Source organism: Phalacrocorax aristotelis, chromosome 2 (assembly GCF_949628215.1).
Source record: "Phalacrocorax aristotelis chromosome 2, bGulAri2.1, whole genome shotgun sequence".
In the NCBI taxonomy this organism is placed as follows: Eukaryota; Metazoa; Chordata; class Aves; order Suliformes; family Phalacrocoracidae; genus Phalacrocorax; species Phalacrocorax aristotelis.
In genome coordinates this window covers 54175550-54195653 of record NC_134277.1, presented here as the reverse complement: position 1 = coordinate 54195653, position 20104 = coordinate 54175550, and the positions used below count along the sequence as shown (strand labels likewise).

The following is a 20104-nucleotide window of genomic DNA, read 5'->3' as shown; positions in this document are numbered from 1 at the left end:
GACTTAATCTATTAGAATTGGAAAAGAAGCAGACTTCTGCCTTTTCCAAAGGTCAGCCTTACCAGATCTCTAGCATTTTAAGAGGAGAAAAAGGGAAGACAATTTTTTACTGTCTCCAGTGAATCCAAAGGTCAGAGTTTTGTTTCACCTACTTCACTATTCAGTATAGAGAAAGTAGATGGCATAATACGTTCTTAAATTATTTTGAATATTGCTATTAGTTACTATATGTTAATATCTTATATAGATATATATCCAATATATTTAAGGTAATTGATATCACTGACAGGCTTTCTTTTTTATTAAATGCATTTTGCATCAAGCACAAAGACATATATTTTGATCGCTTTCGTCAGGTCCCTACAAAGTTATTTCAGTATCTGAAAACGTGAGCATTTGTTTCAAGCTTGGTCATTCATTCCACCTATATTAGCAGCCTCAGCTTCTGGATAGTTAGTGAAGAAAGCAGATTCCTCTGAAGAGCTAGTGAAGGTACCCGTATCTTTCCATGGATTGTTCAGGGGCTTACCCTGATGCAGGCATATGGCAATTCAGTGCTCCTGCATGCCATGCAGGGAGTCACTTGGCATTAGAGGAAGCTCTAGGTTCAGGCATTCATGACTGAATGTGTCTTTGCTTCGGGACTTCTCATGCCATGCTTGCACATTGAGCTAGTTTCACCTCACGCAGTTCTCTGATCCATTCCTCTGCACAGTGTTTTGCACAAAGCTGCAAAAATGTTTGAGCGAGTACTAGAAAGCTAAAAGATGAGTGTTGAGAAAGAGCAGTTGCCTATTTCAGAATCAATATTGCTTATGCTCTTTCACTAGGTTTGTAGAAATGTAAAATCAGCATGTTACCTCTCTCTGCTTGGGGCCGTGGAGACTAAGTACTCTTAAGTTCAGATGCCAAAGAGGAGGGATGAGTAACATGTTCAGTGCTATTTATACAGTTTAGTCTGCAGTGCATAAATGCAAGTGCATATGACAGTAGGCATAATTTGTGGTCTAAATAGTGATTGTAATGGCTATGCTAAACAGTGCAGGGCAAAAAAAAAACCCCAACATTTGTGGAAGGAAACCGTTTATGTGGAGAGCTTGATGTTCACACTATCTATATTTCAGGGTGTTTCACTTCCGACTCTCTAATCTGGTCCAATGGGCTCCATTAGTGGTTGAACTACTTTTTCTAGTGTTGCTCCATCTAAAAGGGGTTTAATCTGTATTCTTTGAGACTGTTCCATGATATATGAACCAAAGTACAGAAAGTGAGGATGACTTCAAAAGCTCAATTCTGTTGCAAACTTAAATTGTGATGTAGATACACCCAGTATATGTCACTGATAGTGACAACAGAATTAACCAAACATGCTGTTCAATTTGTAATCATATTTGAGTGAAGCATTTCAGTAATTAGTTTCTACTTATTAAAATATTCAAATTCTGCCTGTGCTATTTTAGCTTTAAATGAAGTCTATTCTTATGGTAATTGTAGGTGCATCGTTTTAATCTAGAATATTTTGTCCTCCAGTTCTGTTTCTAATTGAATATTTCCTGTTACAGATCATTAAAGTGTGGATTCTATTTAAGTGCGCTCTCACATTCAAGTAAAAGTTGAAAGGTATATTTTAATCTCAAATGTCACTGTTCTTACCTACGTACCCACATTTCCCAACCCCCCAGTGGGAATAGGAAATGTTGCTACATTGTGATACTGTCCTTAAAGGATATTTCTCAGTGCACATATTAGTGCTTTATAGTGCCCTGTTATAGGTGGATTTTGTGTAGAAATGTAGAGCGATATGAGTTTTAAAAAACTAAACATCCTTTTCTGGTGAGGGCTATCTTACTGTGTGAAGAACTGGCCAAATATCTGTTTATCAGTGGAATGAAACATAAGCTGAATTTTTTGGTACCTGAGAGGTATCTGCGGTATGATCCATGATCAGCTTCTGCAGAACTAGAAATGTGTCTTTTTGATAAAAACTTATTTCTGACTACCCTCGTTACTGGTTTAGTTTACTTTTTACTACCCTCTGTGCCTTCTCTCTTACAAGGCTATGAAACAGACTTACAAAAAACTGATCAACTTTATTATGAGTTGTGGATGCCCAGAACTGGTTACACATTCAGGTTAGGCTGGTCTTCATACAACAGTCACGTTTACATTTGTCATTCAGTGGATATATCTTTGATATAAGCAGAATAAAAGTTACCTAGCTTGCGTGCTGTGCTGTCTTTTAAATGTATAAACCTGTGTATACATCTATAGGTTACAAAATCAGGAGACAATGAAATTTAAGAATTGTTCTAGTCTGAGAATTTAACTCTAGTCAAATACTGTGAGAAATCTTGGAAGTCTGAATATGATTTTTAAATTAGCTTTTGATTTTGTTGCTCAGGTGCAAAATATTTGAAATCAGTTTACACTTATCTGCCAATGAAATGAACCTTTAATAACATGCTCAGGGAACTTCAGGAGCCATGTACTGTTGCAGAGAGAGAGTGGGTCACTCAATAGTTGCCAAATGTCTGGAATATTAACTAGGTGTTGCAAAATTTGTTCACGTGGTTTGGATTTTCAAGGGTTCTTATTAGAAAACACAGTTTCATTCACATTAGATTGTTTTATAGGGATATTGTTTTTCTTACCAACTCAAACTTTGGTTGGACTTGATTCCCTATATCATTTACATAAAAACTTCCCCTGCCTGAGTTTCATTTATTGGCCTTTCAGAGCCCTTATCTCCTTTCCTAGGAGGCCAAGGAGTGAGATCTCTGCCTAGCTGTGCAGGTATAGGTATAACATCTGTCCATCTCACCTATCTACAAAGCAAACCTCAGCAGTTCAGGCAGGGATAGAAGTGACCATACTTCTTATCTGGGGCTGTTACATTGCATCATCTTTCCCTGCTCTTTAATCCCACTTCTTAGCTGTGGGCTGTTTGTGTTTGTGGTGTCCCACAGATGTGAATAACCACTGAGGAGGTTACTCATCTGCTGTTTGAGTAACATCTACCTGTTTTTTTTAAAATCTACATATGTAGAGAAGAAGGTCAGTGTAAAAAGTGTTTACCATAACCACTTTTCTTCTCCTTTCTTCCTCTTCGACCATTAACCGTTGTTTTCTCAGCCTGATTTAAGTTTATTTCTTTGGAGAAGGGAAAAAAATACAGCTGTGTCTTATTAGGTTTATGCATCTAAAACCCACTGATTCAATCACATTTCCTTTTCTCTAAACAGAAATCATCTTAGGAAAAAGTGCTTCTTCAAGGGCACTCTCCCTTAGACATTTGTCTGATAAGCAAAGCCTTTTCTCAGAAGAATTATATCTCATCAGCACAAGGGCTTAATATCTTTTAACTCACTTTTCTCTTCTCTGAATTGAAGTTTTGTTTACTTTTATATTCTTTCATCTTGCCCTTCAGGTTAAAAGAAGAAGCATACTTAAACCAAACCAAACCCAACAAAACAGACCAGCACACCCCCACCCCCAAAACCACAACATTGAAGATTCACTGTATTGTCTTTTAGGATCAATTATATATGTGTAGCCACATCTAGTTTAACCATTTATATGCATGTTTTTAATATTACAGACAGACTATTAAAGTGTTGTAGCAAAATTATATACTTATTTTGGGCCCTGGTCATACAGCTGTGACAATAGCTTAGTGTATAAGCAGCGGTGCTATTCATAGGCAGGTGTTTTGAAGAACTGAGGCCTGAGCTAGTTCTGATCTTTTAGTTTGCCCAGTAAATATTTATTCTCTGTTTTTGGTTTAAATGTAGAAGTATTTTTAAGCCAAAGCACTCCAATACCACTAGAGAGCTGTTCTCTTAAGGTATGTTGTTTTAACCATTTTGAACTGCAGCATTCATAGTTCTTCTTATACAAAGTACCATGAATTCGTGGTTCTCTCTTATGTTTCGGTGAAGTATATAAAACTATTTTTTTTGACATGCCAGAGTAGGACAAAACCTGACTTTTTAAAGTGTTCTTGCAGTTTAATTTTTCTTTAACTCAATGTGTGAAAAACACCATGTGGTGGTATATTGTGTGCTGCTTCATTGATAAAATTATCCTCTCTACATAAACTACTGGATCTCTTGTACGCTTCCTCTTTACCACGTTCAGTTCTTTTAGTGCATGCTGTAAATTACCCTGATTCACAGGCTTAGCATGGGCAGAAGTTTAAAGACCTACATCAGGAAAAGACCCAGGAAGGAAAAAGCAACCAAATTGACTTGATAATTAGCCCCACCATATAACTTAATAGTTCTGATTGAACAGCAATTTGGGGGCTAGTGAGAAGGTTTTTTTGCTCTACCTCCACTTAACATTGGTCAGGTTAGATGTCTACATGTGTTTGAACATGTCCAGAGACTTCTGAAAAAAACCTCATGGTGTTATAAAGCTGCTGGCTTTAAAGGAGAGTGTATTAACATCTGTGCTGGTATAGGTGAAAGTCATTTAATAACTTGATCCACAGAACACAGAGTAGAAACCTCAATTAAAGTTGTGCTTTAATTGGGTTTATAGATTAATTTGGCTCACTTGCATCAAGTCTGTCTAATTATAAAGCTATATGGCAGATTAAAGGGAACAGAAAAAAAGGATAGTTGTTGCTAATGTACCTCCCACAAGGTCCTTTTCATTTTAAATTTGTTTGTTCCAAATTTCATTCTAACAGAAAAGTGTTCTGATGAAGTATAAGGATCAGTTGCTTTGCAAGTCTTACAGAAAGTATAAGGAATATAAGGAAGTCTATTAGGTGGGTTTTTTTTCCCCTCCTTCTCCTTCTTCCCCTACGGGGTTGCTTTTGAAAGATGACTTATAATTTTGTGAGGACAAATTTATGTCTGCTGTTTAATTACACAGCCGTATTTTGGGATTTAGTCACCTAGCCACTTGATTGCACCTGCCTACTAGGTAGTTATATGACTAAACCCCTTAATTTGATTCTTCAGTTAATTACAAAAAGAACTCTATTAGATTGCATTAGTGTAGATTGAAATAAAAATAAAAAATGGTACTAACTTTTCTCCCTCTGATTTTTTTCTGAAGCATAGTGTAAGGTTGCTTACTAAGGTTTTTATTGCTGTCTCCTCTGACTTGAGCCTTATGAAATTTAATTTTATTAGTAGATTTTACTGACGTTATGTTTTTTGACATTTCTTATTTTGGCTGATAATGTTGTATGAAAAGGTCTCTGTGTGTGGTATATTTAACTGTGGTAGAATTTTACTTTCCATTTGTATACACATATTTTTGATTTCTGTCATACAGGTGGTATGTTAAGTGGAATAAATGGTTGCAGTGATATTTTCAAAGTTGCAGTCACTGTTTTACTGGTGTGTTTAATACACGTTGGAAATAAGTCTTTTTTTAAAAGAGAATAGCTTCTTGTCTTCAGTGCTCCTGATTCATAACCCATTATGTCCTGCCCTAAACATAGCATTGCTCATTTACGCTGATCTCATTCCAGGAATGTGTTGTGTAACAGCTGGCAGAGCACAACCAGAGGCATGATCCCGAGTGCCTGCAAATTATTTCAGCAGAAGCTGTAGTCTCTTAATACCTTGCGTGCAGTGTTTGGCACTTCCCAACATATAGCACCTACTAACTGTCCATCTCATACCCTGGTGCTTTTCTGTCACCCATGTCTGTTGCTGTTGTTTAAGTAGGCAGGAAAGGCATTTTCTCCTGAGGTGCAGAAGCGGGTTGCCAACAACACACTCTATCTTCAACTTTCTGCTGGAATTACTTTTCCTCTATTGTCTTTCTCAGTCTCCTTCCTTTCTGCAACTGTATACCAGGTTATTGTTTGTCAGGCTGTGCCATTGCCAATTGCTGGCTGTTTTTACATAGGCAATGCTGTAAATAGTGCAGGTAGGGACTGCAGTTACAGATAATGTTAGCTGAGATATCACAGAGAATTTTTTCTTGAAGACAGACATTGGTTTCCTTGGTTTTGGGTTGGGTTTTTTTTTTTTGTCTGCATCTTCCTATTGTATAGTCTATACTCTCTGATGAAGCCAGCATTCTTTTTCTTTTTTTTTTTTTATTAGAAACCCAGTTTAATGATCTCTTTTCCTTTTGTAATTGGGTCTTTGTATCTTTAAACATATAAAAGTGCTTTGTTGTTACTGCCACTGTGAAATCATACATTCGACAATAATTATCTTTCAAGAGCAACTTGGATCTTTACTTTATCTGTTTATTAGATCACATAGTCTTCACGATGTTGTACTGAACTGAGATTGCTTTCAGTGTCCCTTTTCTAAAGGCAAGATTTGAAACACCTGTTTTGTTGTTTAAAATGGGACTTAGGAGTGGACAAAAATCATAAGAAAACAATAGTGAGCTCATGCTTTACTTTAGCCTAGAGATGCCTTAAATGCACTAAGGATGTCTGTTGGACTAAAAGTTCCCCTCACTTTCATTGCTTTTCACTGAGTAAGTGGGAATGTGCCTGAATATTACCAGAATCTCATTCCTTGAGTATTATTAAAATGCACCCGCACCATCTGTTTCAGAGCAAAACTCAGGCACGACAGCTATATATATTCAAAAACACAAGAAGGGAATTTTACAAAGAGACAACTCTGTTTATTAAGGCGCCTGTATTCAGTGGAGATTTCTGCCCTTGATCCACTCCAACTGGAGACACTTGGTAGGTAGTCATGCTTTTGATGGAAGAAGAGAGATGAAGTTCCAACACATGTGATGTACAATATTTCCTACTGGCTGTCCTTAGTGGCTCTACACACAGTTTTTTGGGCTTTTGGACCTTTTACTTTGAAGATGTTTTGCTGTGTCCATAGGCTGTGTAGGCTAGTGACCAGGATTGCATTCTGGAACCAGACATCCACTTCTTGGGTATTTCGACCCTTAAGTTAGAGATTCCTGAGGAGGTGTGTCTGGATCTCTCTCACAATTCCAATTCAACTTTTAGCACATTGGCCATCCAATCTGCAGAATCAAATTTAGAATAAATTTAAGTACTGTGTTGTTATCTCTCTTTTTTCCAGCCTGATCTTTCACATCCAGGTTCACAAGTACACGTAGGGACCTAATTTTGCCTGGATTTGAGTTTGTCCTGTACATATACATGAATGCACATGTATGTGGAATGTTGCTGAAGAAAATTTGTTGGAGGAAGAAACTTTTGGGAAGGATTTGCATGACAAGCAGATGGGTGATTAGCTCTAAGGAAGGGAAGGAGAAGGCTAGCAACTCTGACAACTGTATTGAAAGTGGCAGGAATACAGTTTGGGGCACAGAAAAGAACAGAGAGGGCAGCAGAATTTGTCCAGGGAAAAATGTGAAAAGGTGAAGCCCATATAGATTTCTTTCAGCTTCTTTTCCATTGCTGAGCTTTGCCTTGTTTTGGTTTATAACGATTTTCCAAGTACAACATACTTAAAAATAAATCAGTGTTTTCATCAGAGTTTATGCACTTGCAGTCCTGATTCTGTTTTTAAAATGCAGCTGTTGAGAATCATTCAAGATAGCTTACATTTCTGTGTTTTCCCTCATAAGTTATAGTTAGCTTTTTTGCCAGATAGTTCTCACACAACTTCAGAATTAGACTTGTAAAAACTATTAAAATCTAGTTGACAAGCAGAACTAATAATTCTTGTGGTTTTGAACATATCTTTTTATTTTGGTCTTATTTCAGACTAGGTTTTTAGGCTGACTGATCTGTTCTCTGAAACGTAGGCCTCTGGACTTAGACACAGGCACTGAAAGACTCACTGGTCATATACAGTATTATTCTGTGGAAAAAAATTAACTATACTGGAGGATAAACAAAATATCCACTGGGACAATAGACAACTAGTTTTTAATAACTGCTTATGAAGCAGCATGGATTAGCTAGAAGACGGTTGTCCTGCTCACGTACAACCCAATTGAAGGGCTTGTTTGAATTTTTGTAGCAGCTAAAAATATGCTTTTGATGCAATAAGAACCCTTCTATAGCTCTGGACAATATAACTTCCTGTCACCCTCTCTTTATCCTTGACGCATATGTGATACCCTACTGAATGGATGCCCTAAGTAGAATATTAGAAACAGTAAAAGAGCTAGGTAATCCTCTACTTTTCATCTGTTCCTGAGGTATACTATAATCAACATTGTATATTTTCATATTTATAGTTTTATATCAGTAAAAAGGTCTTACATTCCCATTCATTCAGGAAATGCTATGGAGTCAAAACATTCCTTGACACTATACCCTTTTGCAAGAAGCTGTGTACTTGAAGTCTGACTGTAACTCTGTATGTTCCTTGACAATTACGTTACTACAAGTAACAGTCTTTATGGCAAAACTGACAAATTTATAATTTGTCTTTAAATTTACTCTGTATAAGCTAGATATGTTCAGATAAATTACCTTTTTTAAATTGTTGGTGCAAGACGTGTTGTACTGACTTTCAGTTTGAAGAACTGATTATATCCTTCTGTCTAAACAGAAGTGAATTCGGCTGATATAATTTTAGCTCATCTCATTAATTATGGGTGCCTTGTCTGATTTTACCTATGTGTGTTCAACCAACCATCCTGCATTTTCTGTACGTCTAAGGAGGTTAAAAGATAGACTGTATTATAAACTCTGGAGTTCTGTGCTTGAGCAAAAGGTGGTACTGGGCTGTTGATTGGAAGAAATTGAAGAGGTAAACCAGGTCTTCGAGTTACTTCAGTAGACTCAGAGGCTACTACTTCCTCTTCCTGCTGACCTTTTGCTGATCTCCTTTTTTGCCTGTGTTGTCTTTGCTTCAGTTACAAGATGTTTTATTTTTGAGGGGTTCACAGTCATACTGAGAAAACGAAAGTACTGGGGAAAGGCATCAGAGCTCAGTTTTAGCATCTCATGGCACATTCTGATGTCAGATGATGGGGGGGTTATAGTACCACTTCTTAGCTGTGTTCCCTTTATCTGACTGTGGCTATGTCCCACCTAGGACTTAAATGGGTTAAAAAAAAACCACAACCAAACAAAACCAAAATTCTCATGGGGCAAAGGAAGAACGAATGAGTCAGACTGCCAGTTTCCTCACAAAGGTCTGTCCATTCCCTGTATCTCCTATAGATACAGACCACATCTACAGATTTTCTAAAACAGCTTATGCTTTCCTTCATGTTTGATAATGATGTAAATTGAAGGACACGTGAGCTAGAAGCCAAAAGAGTTCTCTCTCTGTAAGAAAAATGCTGGGGCTTTTGTCTTCTTCCCTCAAAATTTGTTCATTTTTTTTTGATGAAGCAGAATACAGTAGAAGAAGCTTGCTTTAAGCCTCATCTAATTGTTATGTCATCACATTTCATGAAGCTAAGTACAGATTTTGGTCAGATTGAATAATTTTTTTCTAAATTATGTATTTTATCAGATGTCTTTATATTGGATATTCTTCCGTCCAAGCAAAGGAGATATTCCTGAATTGACTGCATTTTGTCATTGATATGATTCTGTAAGCCTTACTGAAGTTTTTCTTAAAATTATGATATTGATCCAGTAATTCCTCCTGCAGTAGTAAATTTTTGAGTTTATTTTCAGCTATGACTTCAGATGTTGAAAACAGTAGCAGCCACATAAAAAAGAGAACAAGTAGCTTTTTATTAGCTATCAATTATGAGAAAAATCCCATTTTACAGTCTAATATTTATTATGCAAATGAATGAGGATAAGACTTTTCAATTCTCTGTCTTCATAATGACATTTAAACCACTGAAGCTATTAGGATACATTTTGTGGTGGAAATAGCCATATGGGGACCCAATTCATTAGTCACCTATTTTAATGTGATAACTGTGATATCCAGGCCACTGAAGTCAACAGTTTTCCAGCATATGTTTTAGTATCAGTGGACTGCTGTATTCAGTAGGAGTGTATGCGTGTGATTATTTCATGTACTAAGCTGGAGTTTAAGGCCTGAACAGTCCTTTTGTATGTGCCGGTCCTCTGTATTTGTATTGCCATTGCAGTGTGAATATTAAATATATTCTTACATGTTTGCAGCATTCATTATATCCGTACCTGGAATTATTGGCTCTAATATAGAGAAAAGTAGTAGTTATTTGACATTAATCTTTTGTGTTGCATTGCTCTTCTGCTGTCTGGAATTTCCAGAGTTCTTTGGTTCCTCTGAACTCCAGTATTAAATATTTGAAATGGTGAGTATGTTACAATCAGCAGGGATTCATACAGAGCCAAAAGATGAGCATTCTAATATGGTGATGAGTTTGCTTCTGTTGATTGGTAACCTCCTGATAGCATCTGATACTCGGTTCTTCACTGTGCCTAGTGACAGCTTCCTGATGGAGTTCCAGCCTATTTGCCTGTTTATGATTTCTTTTTTTTTGTGCATTACTATTGTCAATTTTAATTGAAAAATAATTAAAGGAGGGAATTCCTTTAGTGGAAATTTAACCTGAACCACACTGTTCATGGCAACGCTGTCTGTTTAAATGTCATGAGTGAGGGATTAGGAGATTTACACTGGCTGTTGCATTTCACTCAGTGGTCAAAATAGAACTGGTTCAAGAAGGGTAGCAGGAAAAGCAGTTAAGCCTCCTGCCAAAGTCATTGGATGAACTGAGGCTTGTGAGGCAGCTTCTCAGAATTCACCGCATACTTTCATAAATGATATTGTGTTGACATTCATTTTCTCAGAAGTTCCAAGTGTTCCTTGGCTTTGCTTTAGGCCTCGCTGCTATTTGCAGGTCTTGCAGAACTTGAAAAGCTTTCCATAGGGACTGTGTCTATCTACAGTTTATGCATACTGGTTTGAGATTGTGAACTCCCTGCATATACTTCTATCACACTGCAAACTTCATTTCTATTGTAAGGCTACTTGAATCCTCTCCTCTCTTTTTCTGAGTCTTGGGGTAGAATTCCAGGCTTGTGGCAAACTGCTAGGAATGAACAAATTTTGCATTTGGAGAGAAAAGTTGGGTAGGTCTAGAGAACAGGTCCATTCAGTTATAATATGAAACTTTTAACTGTTTTAAAGGCAAATACATTTGTTGAAAAAATGACTAAAAGTTAATTCTTTATACTTTTCCCAGTGCTGAATTATAAACAACACAGTGCTCTTTTTCTTACGTGTTTGTTGATTATGATTTTCATCAATACTGAACAGATCATACAGTGAGGATGATCAAGGGTCACCTGCTTTTTGAAAAGCAACTTTAAAAAACTTAAGTTTTGCACCAAGTAGTTTAGAGAGAAGGAAGAACTCAGGGCAACATTATGTTGTAGGAAAAGAAAGGGGATCATGGATATGCAATAGAGATCTCATTTGTACCCGGTGAAGTCTCAGGAAAGGGAAGGAGATAGAGGCTGCGAAGGTCATACAGTAAGTTATTGACTACTTGGGTATGTAAATTCTCTTTTATTTAGTAAAAGGTAATTGTTTTTAGATTGTCTGGCAAGTATTTTGTTTCTTTTTTTTCTTCATTTAAACACTGAAGCTCTTGGAAGACTGTACTTAAGCAACTACTGTATTATTGAAGGCAGCAAAATTGTCTTGCGGATCTGTGGATGCTGAACTTATAAGCTTCTGATTCTTTAGAGGGCTAACAAAGATATCTGCTCAAGAACTGTGCCGGGGCAAGGAAGAAAATGGAACATAAAGGAAAGCTAAAAGCAGCCAGGTCCAGTGGTTGAACTTTTAGTAACTTAGTGGGAGAGGCACCAGGTGTTTAACTTAACATAGGCTGTCTCTGTTTCTTAGAAGTTCTTACACATTTCACTTACCCTGGCGATGGCCTGGCAGCACTGCCTGTGATAGCCATTGGATACAAATTCTTTCAGCAGGATGTAGGATACAGAAGTATATTTGATTAAAAACCATCAATATCCCTGATTTGAGGCTAGGCTGGGTTTTTAAAGCAGTGATTCTTACTGTGGTTGCACTTCCTTTTTGGTAATCATTCCGATTATGACCAGATACTATATTTAATACTGTCAGTCTCTAAATATGCTCATGCTTTCAAAGTATAATATGTGGTAAAAGAAATGCCTCCAGTGGCTCCACTGTACCTCAAAGCTTTGGGTTTCCTTTAAGGTTCATAGGGTTTAGAGGTTCTTTTTAGACCTAGATTCACAATTAGGGCCTGCCTTGTGGCTTTTGCTTGTTTTAGGATAAGATACCTTTATGGCTGTTAGTAAAAAAATAATGCTGCTCTGCTACAGAAACTGCTACAGGGAGTTGCAGGTGTGTGTTTGGTTTTTTTGTTTCTTTTTTACTTCAACATCATCTATAGATAGGTTTATTAATTGGCAAATGGAGAGGAGCTGTAGTTTGGGTTGGTTATTTTTAATTTCACCATCTTAGAAACTGCTTTTGCCATTCTTATGTCTCTTAAATTCACATTTTTTGAGAGGCTTTTATCTTTAATATGTAGTTGGTTACTGTTTGTAACAAATTTTTGTGGTGAGGGGTGAAGAAGTCATTTTGTGTGCATTTTTGCTTAGTCATAATTTATTGCCATATTTAAAAAACTCTCCTTATATTTGAGATGCAACAGATTGCTCCTGTCATATTGTGGCAGTCTACTTATTTCTGTCAGTTTATCTACTGCTAATGTAACGCTTTTCAGTCAGCAAGCACTTAGAATTCTTAGAGTTTTGCTCTCCCAGTCTACCAATTTTAATAACTAATTTTAGCAGCGGGTGGTGTGTTTTATTCTTAGCCGATGTACATTTGATTATTAAATACATCAACTCTGGGATATATATAAGTTGCTCCAGGTAGATTGTTACTTTCTAGCTGAATATCTTGCTTTTTATTACTTCTTGACAAGATAAAACAATTTCTAAATAAGTCACCCCTTTGCCACCTAGAAAGCACAGTGATGTTCTTAAACAGCTTGCCAGTAGGGTTCATTCAGGCAAAGTGTAGTTTTAAGATGAATTTTGGTAACTTATGAAATGGTTGCCAGCAAGAGCAAAGAACTGATCCCTATAATAACTGGGAAATTTCTTTCAATGATACACTCCAAAACCAGATTCTTAACTGGCTGTTGTTACTTACTAATAATAATTATTGTTGTATCTTTTCAGTGTTTGCTATTTGTAGGTAGGTATTAATTGTGTGCAATAAATCGCATCCATTATTAAGAACTAGACTAATCCCAACAGCACATCATTTATGATATGGTGTCACCGAGGTCAGTGTAAATTCTCTTTTTCTCCAGAAATGACTTGCCAATATTGCCCTGGATGGTGTAGATTCCTATAAAGTTTAATAGGGTAGCAACTGTAAGTATTTTGTAGGTTAAGACAATATTTCACTTTTTAGACTTACCTGTGGGTTGGAAATTTGAACCTGTGTTTGTAATGAGTTGAAAAACCTAAATGTAAGGAAGAGAGAAGTGATCTGTGCAATAACCTCTGAGTAGCTCATAAACTAAAGCTGAGAGCACCTCAGCACTAGCGCCAGCATACCACCCACAGAAATTAGGATTGGCTAATATAAGTGTATCCACTTAAGACTGCTAGAAACTACTGAAGTGGGGGTGCATTAGGATAAACAGATAAAATTATGCAAGACATTACTTAAGACATCTGATTTGTCAGGCACAAGCATGTTTATATTGCTTTTATATTTCTGACAGAGGTGATGTGGTCATTAATCAATAATTATCTTGCTAGATTTAAAGGTAAAGGGTGGCCCTAAAAACATTAAGTGAGGAGCTGTGGTAGAAGCCTCCTTTAATGAATAACAAGATTTTGCACTTACATTGCAAAACACCTTTCATCTAAGCAGGATAAAGATTTATAGAGGTGGGTAAGTTATGCTTCATTCATTTTAATATAGGAGGAGCTGAGGCATATTGAGTTTGAGATTCACCCAAGGCCATATAGGATCAGAATTAAGTTTGAGAGTCCAAAATATTTTCTTAAAAATCATACCTCAAACCAAATAAACATAGCCGTTCCTTGGGAATTGAAAAGAGCTGCATGACTAGTTATTCTACCATGTCTTGCTGCTGTTGCATAATTGCTGACCAGTGGAACTGCTTGTGGAGCAATATTTCATACCAGGGCTGAAAGCTTCCTCCCCTGAAGTAGTGCCCTGGCATATTTTCCCTTTGACTGCAATATGTCTAGGATCTCACCCAAATGTGAGTATGGTTAGGGTAATCTATTTGCTCTGTGACCTTTGGAAGCTGCTGGTAAATTTTTAATTGAACAAAAGCTGAAGATAAAATTAGAAAGGTTATACCTTGAAAAGAAGATTGTTTCTAGAACCTTGATGTTCAGTTGTTTTCCATGGTACTGAGGAAGCTTTCTCTGCAGAATGCATTCAGGTGAACATTTTTGAGTGCTGTTTTGATGGGCTTTTTTCTCACTTAAAAATTTTTGGAGAAGAAAATACAAATTAACGGTATGTACAATAAATTACCGCCATTTGTTTGGCAAAAGCGTGTAAATACTACGTCTTAGAATGGTTTTGCAAATGATCAATTATTCTAAACTGATTGTACTAAGAATTAGATGTGGTTGCAAGATCACTTAAATTTTGGGAAGAGATTTTAAAGACACCAGCTTAATTTTGTTTTCAGGCTCTTATTACTTTTAATTTCTTTCTCAAAAATCACGTTGTACTTTAGGAATCTTAGCAGCTGAAAATATAGTAGAAGTTGAGTTCTTCTTATGTAAAAAGCCTGCACACATGAGAAAATAATGAAATGGAATTACCTTCTTACTATAAGATTATATCACGCCACAGAGTGTATATTCTATTAAGTTGTATTCTTATCAGCTGTGGAAAATGAGATGTCATTTTAAAGTGCTTCCAGAAGATTAATTCTGGATATTTGAGGTTTTTTCTGACCTTATGGATTTTTTGTAATCAAAGATGCTTGCATTAGCATGGCTAGTGATGGTGTTCAGCTGGCTATTTCCAGAGCAAGTACAAGGCAGGGGATAAAGTCCAAGAACCAAAAGTTTCAACAGTATTTCTTCACTATGTATTAGCCTCATCTGACAAATATCTTGCTAAGAGCGTTGGTTTTGGTCACATGGTCTTCCACTGATCTTGTCTTACGTGAATCTCTGGTCCTAAGGGTCGACATACTAGGTAATCTAGGGAGCTGAATGGTATTGCAGTAGGTTTTGGAAATAATTTTTGTTAATATATAGCGAGTTCACAATTATATTGTTTTTCTTTTTAAAATCTAACCTCAGTTTTTTCTTCTGCTCAAGGTGAAAGTTCCAAACTTACATAACCTGCCTAGATATGAACTGAGGTTTGAGTAGCATTAGTGGTCCCTTCCCCTCTCTGCCCTCTCTCTTCTATAACAGTATTTGGAGGCTAAGTGTGCTAATGATGGGGTTTTTATTTCATAATCATGGAGAGTTTTCCATATGCTCTTTTGTTACTTCATAGTCCCAACCTTTCAGAGGAGTCCCATTCAGAAATCGTGAAATTATAACCTACAATATCTGTATGTCTCTGCTGTCCAGCATCACTGCAATTCAGAGCTAGAAAGGGAGTGGATGTAGAGGCAGTTAAAGGATTTTAAAATAGGCATTCACTGAAGCCTGAGTCTTTATTTATCTGGTTTGTCTAATTCTAATTTCAAGAAGCTAAATGCAGTTAGGAGATAATGTTATTCCTCCTTCTTATTACACTTGCTTTCACTTTTCCCTTCCTGGCTGCTATTTTCCTCACGTTTCCTGATTCAGGAAAGCCTGTGTATCTTTCCTTTGTTTATGTGTACACCCAAGATGACTTTTTTCAGGAAGACTCTTATGTATATGCTTAAGTCAATTCAGTAATAATCTCTGATTGAGAGCCCTGAGAGAACTTTATCCCTCTTCATAGAAAGCTTGATCCTATGTAATTTTAACTAATAGGAGCTTTGCCTTTGACTATTAATGTAGGCGAGAGAGGATCAACAGGCAGATTTCTTTTTTTTCCAAACCCAGTTTTACCTGTCTTGAGGCATGGCTTCTCCTTCTCTTCCACTACTTTTCCATATGCTGTCACAGACTATAAAACTACTTCCTTGGTTTTGCTTTAGGTTAGTTGCATAATTCCACTGTTGAGTGATCACTATGTTATTTGTGTGCTTGTGGAAACATCTTTAAACATATATGTTAAAATTATTTCCTAAAACTAATAAAGCGCCAACATAGATGGAGCCTTTGTATTAACTTATGTTAGTTGCAAAGAGTATGCCACAAGGAAAAGTTTAAAAGCCCTGGAGGAATCTACAGATGAGAGAGGATATTAATTAAATGTATGTTTTGGAATAGTGCTTTCCATGGGGAAAAAGATGAAGGACCAATCTCATTGAGTTACACTAGGGATTAATTTGACCTACTGTCTTTAATGTTAAAAAACTGGGGACAAACTCATTTCTTTGGTATCTGCTTTGAAGAAGAAAATGTATAAGTGTGAGGCAGCAAGTTTACATATCGCCAGAGAGTGTGTGGATGTAGTTCTGAAACAGTTCTGTCAGTTCTGCTGACACAGTATTAAATTTCTGGTCCTGTTCTGTGCATGAAAGCAGTGAATATTTATAATTACTTTTTTTTTCACATACGTTTCTCTTAAGTGCTACAGCATGGGCAATGTCTCAAAATGCACAGTATTAAGACAGAAATAGTATTTTTAACAAGTGAATTAGCAGAGATCTAAAATTAAAGTCAGCAGCACTGGCCAGATTTCTGAGGAGGAGTGAAGCTACGGGGACAGGCAAGGGGAAAATTCTCTGAAACTGGAAAATTGCTGTATTCCTGAGGCAAAGCTTTACCGATAAAAGGTTATCCAAACTGACCTCCTGGTGACAGTGAATATCCCTGTAAAATTTGGTTGTTGATCTGTAACCTTACTCCCTTTACAGACAACAGCTCTCCACACAATTTATACATTCCTTGTGAAATCTTCAACAATAGACATTGTAATTACGTAATGCTGCAGCGTTTTGTTTCAGGAGAAAAGACAACAGTGGTTGTAAATACTTTAGCCCTTAGCAATTTTCTGATACTTAGGCCTATGATGGACACAGTGTGTGTAAAGTTGCAGCTTAATTAGGTATAAGATCATCTGTGTATTTGGATCAAATGAGAGACATAGCAGGCAAGACTTTTTCAATAATAAATTGTTAAGTGTTTCTCTTTGTGCCATGTCTACATTCAGTCTTAAATATTTTGCCCAAAATATTGTCCAAAAATTTTGTCCAAAAGTCTCCCCTGTAGACTTTCCCAATAAATAAAGTCAGTTTAACAGCGGTGTAATATTTTGAGTTGTCGTTGTGTAAACTGGAAGTTTTGCAGAAAATGTCTTTATACTAGCTTCTCGTGTGCACTAACAGTCAACCTGGGAAAGAGCTTTTATAGGAAGATTTATATTCTTTGCATGGGTTGTGTTTCTTTTCTTGCCGTTAAAAAGTCAAAATGAGGAAAGTAGTTAAGTAGAAACAAGCTTGCTAAGGTTACTTGTTGGTTTGGTTTTTTGTTTTGTTTGTCCTTTTTTTCTCCACTGAAACGCTGCTTTACTGCACAATTAAGATTACAAAATGTGAAGGAAGTTAATATAAAGTGTTTTTCCATGTTTACTTTGCTGCTTTGGGATTTTTCCCCTTTTTTTAGGAGGGTTTTGTTTGCAGGATCATCAATAAGAACTAATGTACAGTTGCATAATATTTGATAGCTGTGTTAAAAAGCACTAATAAACAAGAGTGTGAATACTCACCCTTACTACTACTGGGGCTCTCAGTTGTTCAGTATTTTACCTAAGTTTGACTGAAGAAGGAAACCAAGCCAATAAAAGACATAGTCACTTCCTCAGCTGTGAAAACTTGCCAGCTGTCTTATACTTTGGTAAGTGGTTGTTTATTATCTTCAGACCAAAGAAACACATAATGTGAAATTTTATTTCATTTAAATATGACCATGCTTAGGGTAGCATTGACTACTTTTGAAAATCTACCCAGCAAGTTGTTTATCTGCATTTGCAGATAGATATATAGTAACTGTGGTCAACAGAAATGAGGTTTTCAAGTATGTCTTTGTGTCATCTTGTTGATCATGCTTAATTTACACTTAATTCCAACTACGTAAGAAAGAATAATTTGAGCTGCATGTGTATCAAGTTTGTGCATATAACTCTGTCTTAGCCAAAATAAATTTTATGATGACAAAATGAACTAAAGAAGTGCATAACATGCATGTGTGTTCCAATTCTCTTTTTTCTTAGTGGTGATGATTTCAATCACTTAATCTTTTTTAGTCTTTCTGTCAAAGCATCAAAGGTGAGTGGTCAAATATCACTGTAAAAGTAATGTTTGGCCATCTAGGGTATTTGCATAAGATAATGGAGCAGTAGTTTCATTCTCCTGCTCTCTGATTATGAGGAAGGACCCTGACTGACAGTTTGGCCAGATTAGAAACGGTTTAAGTTCCTTGGTTATGTTAACCATAGAGATCTACTTTCCTATTAAATATGGGATTGTATTAATGTCATTTGCTCTCTGTATAAAAAAAATGGTGACAATAAGTGTCAATGATATTCAAATGACCCTATTTGATGTTGGTATTAATTTTACTTTGAGATGATTGAGACAGAGTAGGGGAATTTTTGCTAGTTTTGTTACTGTGGCTGTATTGGTAAAGAAAGAGCATATGAGAGCAAGAATTTTCTGGGCTGTTACAAATATGCTATTACCTTTCATACTAAAAACAAAATTACATATTTTTGCACACTGAGAAACAATTTTAATTTTGTAATCATGAAGCTTTGAATATAGCTTTGAATATGCATAACACAGTAGAATCCTGATTGGAATTCAGCCTAATGGTTTCTGGGGCGCAGGTCATGTAGCAATTCAGACTTTAAGCGCAGCAGGTACCTTAGCAAAATCTACAGCTTTAAGTATTATATTTACTATTAATTCACATTGTTTAACATCAGTAGATAGATCAGTTACTCAAGATCAGTCTATTAAATAATAACGTCGTTATGGAATTTTCATTTCTAAGAAGTTATGATGTATAGTCTGTGATCACGTGCAGTGGATTTTTTTCCTTATGGCCTTATTCCTTTTCCTTTTTTCCCCTTATTATTTCCTTATTCCTTATTTCTTTATTTCCTTAAACCATGATTGATGAGTTCGGTCTGTACTTAACTTGTATTTGAGATTACTTTTGCATAACGTTCATGACCTGTCCTATAGAAGACTACTTTGGTATAGGGTAGAGAAAAATCCCTTATTTGCTATGAGGTTTTATAAATTGATTCCAAATAGTAAAGATCTTATTTTCTGACAATACAGTAGCTTGCTAGAGTAGTTGCTACAGACCCCATGTTATTACTTCATTGCCTGTTTAACGATGTATGCCAAAGAAAAGGCAAATCAGACACAGCAGTGGTACAGATTCCTTCACGCCATATTGCCATGGTATGTCTGTCATGTGTTTGAGAAACAAAATCAAAGCATGTAAAGGTATTTTAATTTTTGGCCTCTGAGGTAGTCAACATGTTTGCTAGTGTCCAGGCTCCTAATGCAAAGTTCTGTAAAATTTAATAATAGTTGAGACCTAAACTTTCCAAAGAGATCTAATAACTGTGTGTTGTAAACATGTCTGAAGACATTAATAGAAGTCAGTGTCAAATTCGAATCTTCCCATAGAAATCTGAGAGGAATGTAATTAAATATGACAGAAATGTCAAAAAAGCCTGTCAAGTTCTGCACAGATCTTTTTAGGTGTGTTTCTTGTCCACTGATACATTGATTAAAGTCATCAGAATCCTTATACCAGTGGTACTGAATAGGATTACATATGAAATTAAGATTTTTGAATTATTGTAATTATTCTCCCATTCCTGATTTGTTTAATCATCATGGAGTTAATGTCATCGTGAAGTGTAGGAAGATACATGGAGTTGCTTATTCTTTCTGTGTGAAGCTAGTGAGGGCTTCAGATGCCTGAAGACTTAATTTCTGTATTAATGATGGCCAAACTATCACTTTGAAGCAGTTAATGATTTTAACTATCAGATGCTACACAGGAAGAAAATGCATAACAGTAACTCTTTCATGACTTTTTTTAATTCAAGTGATTTTTCCTGTAAAACTTGTA

The 20104-nt window shown here is 36.3% G+C and overlaps 1 protein-coding gene across 3 annotated transcripts in view; it reads left to right on the top strand.

Annotated features, from left to right (window-relative positions):
- Window positions 1-20104, top strand: part of BBS9 (Bardet-Biedl syndrome 9) — a 318286-nt gene that overhangs the window by 215258 nt on the left and 82924 nt on the right. The gene's annotated exons all lie outside the window — the stretch shown is intronic.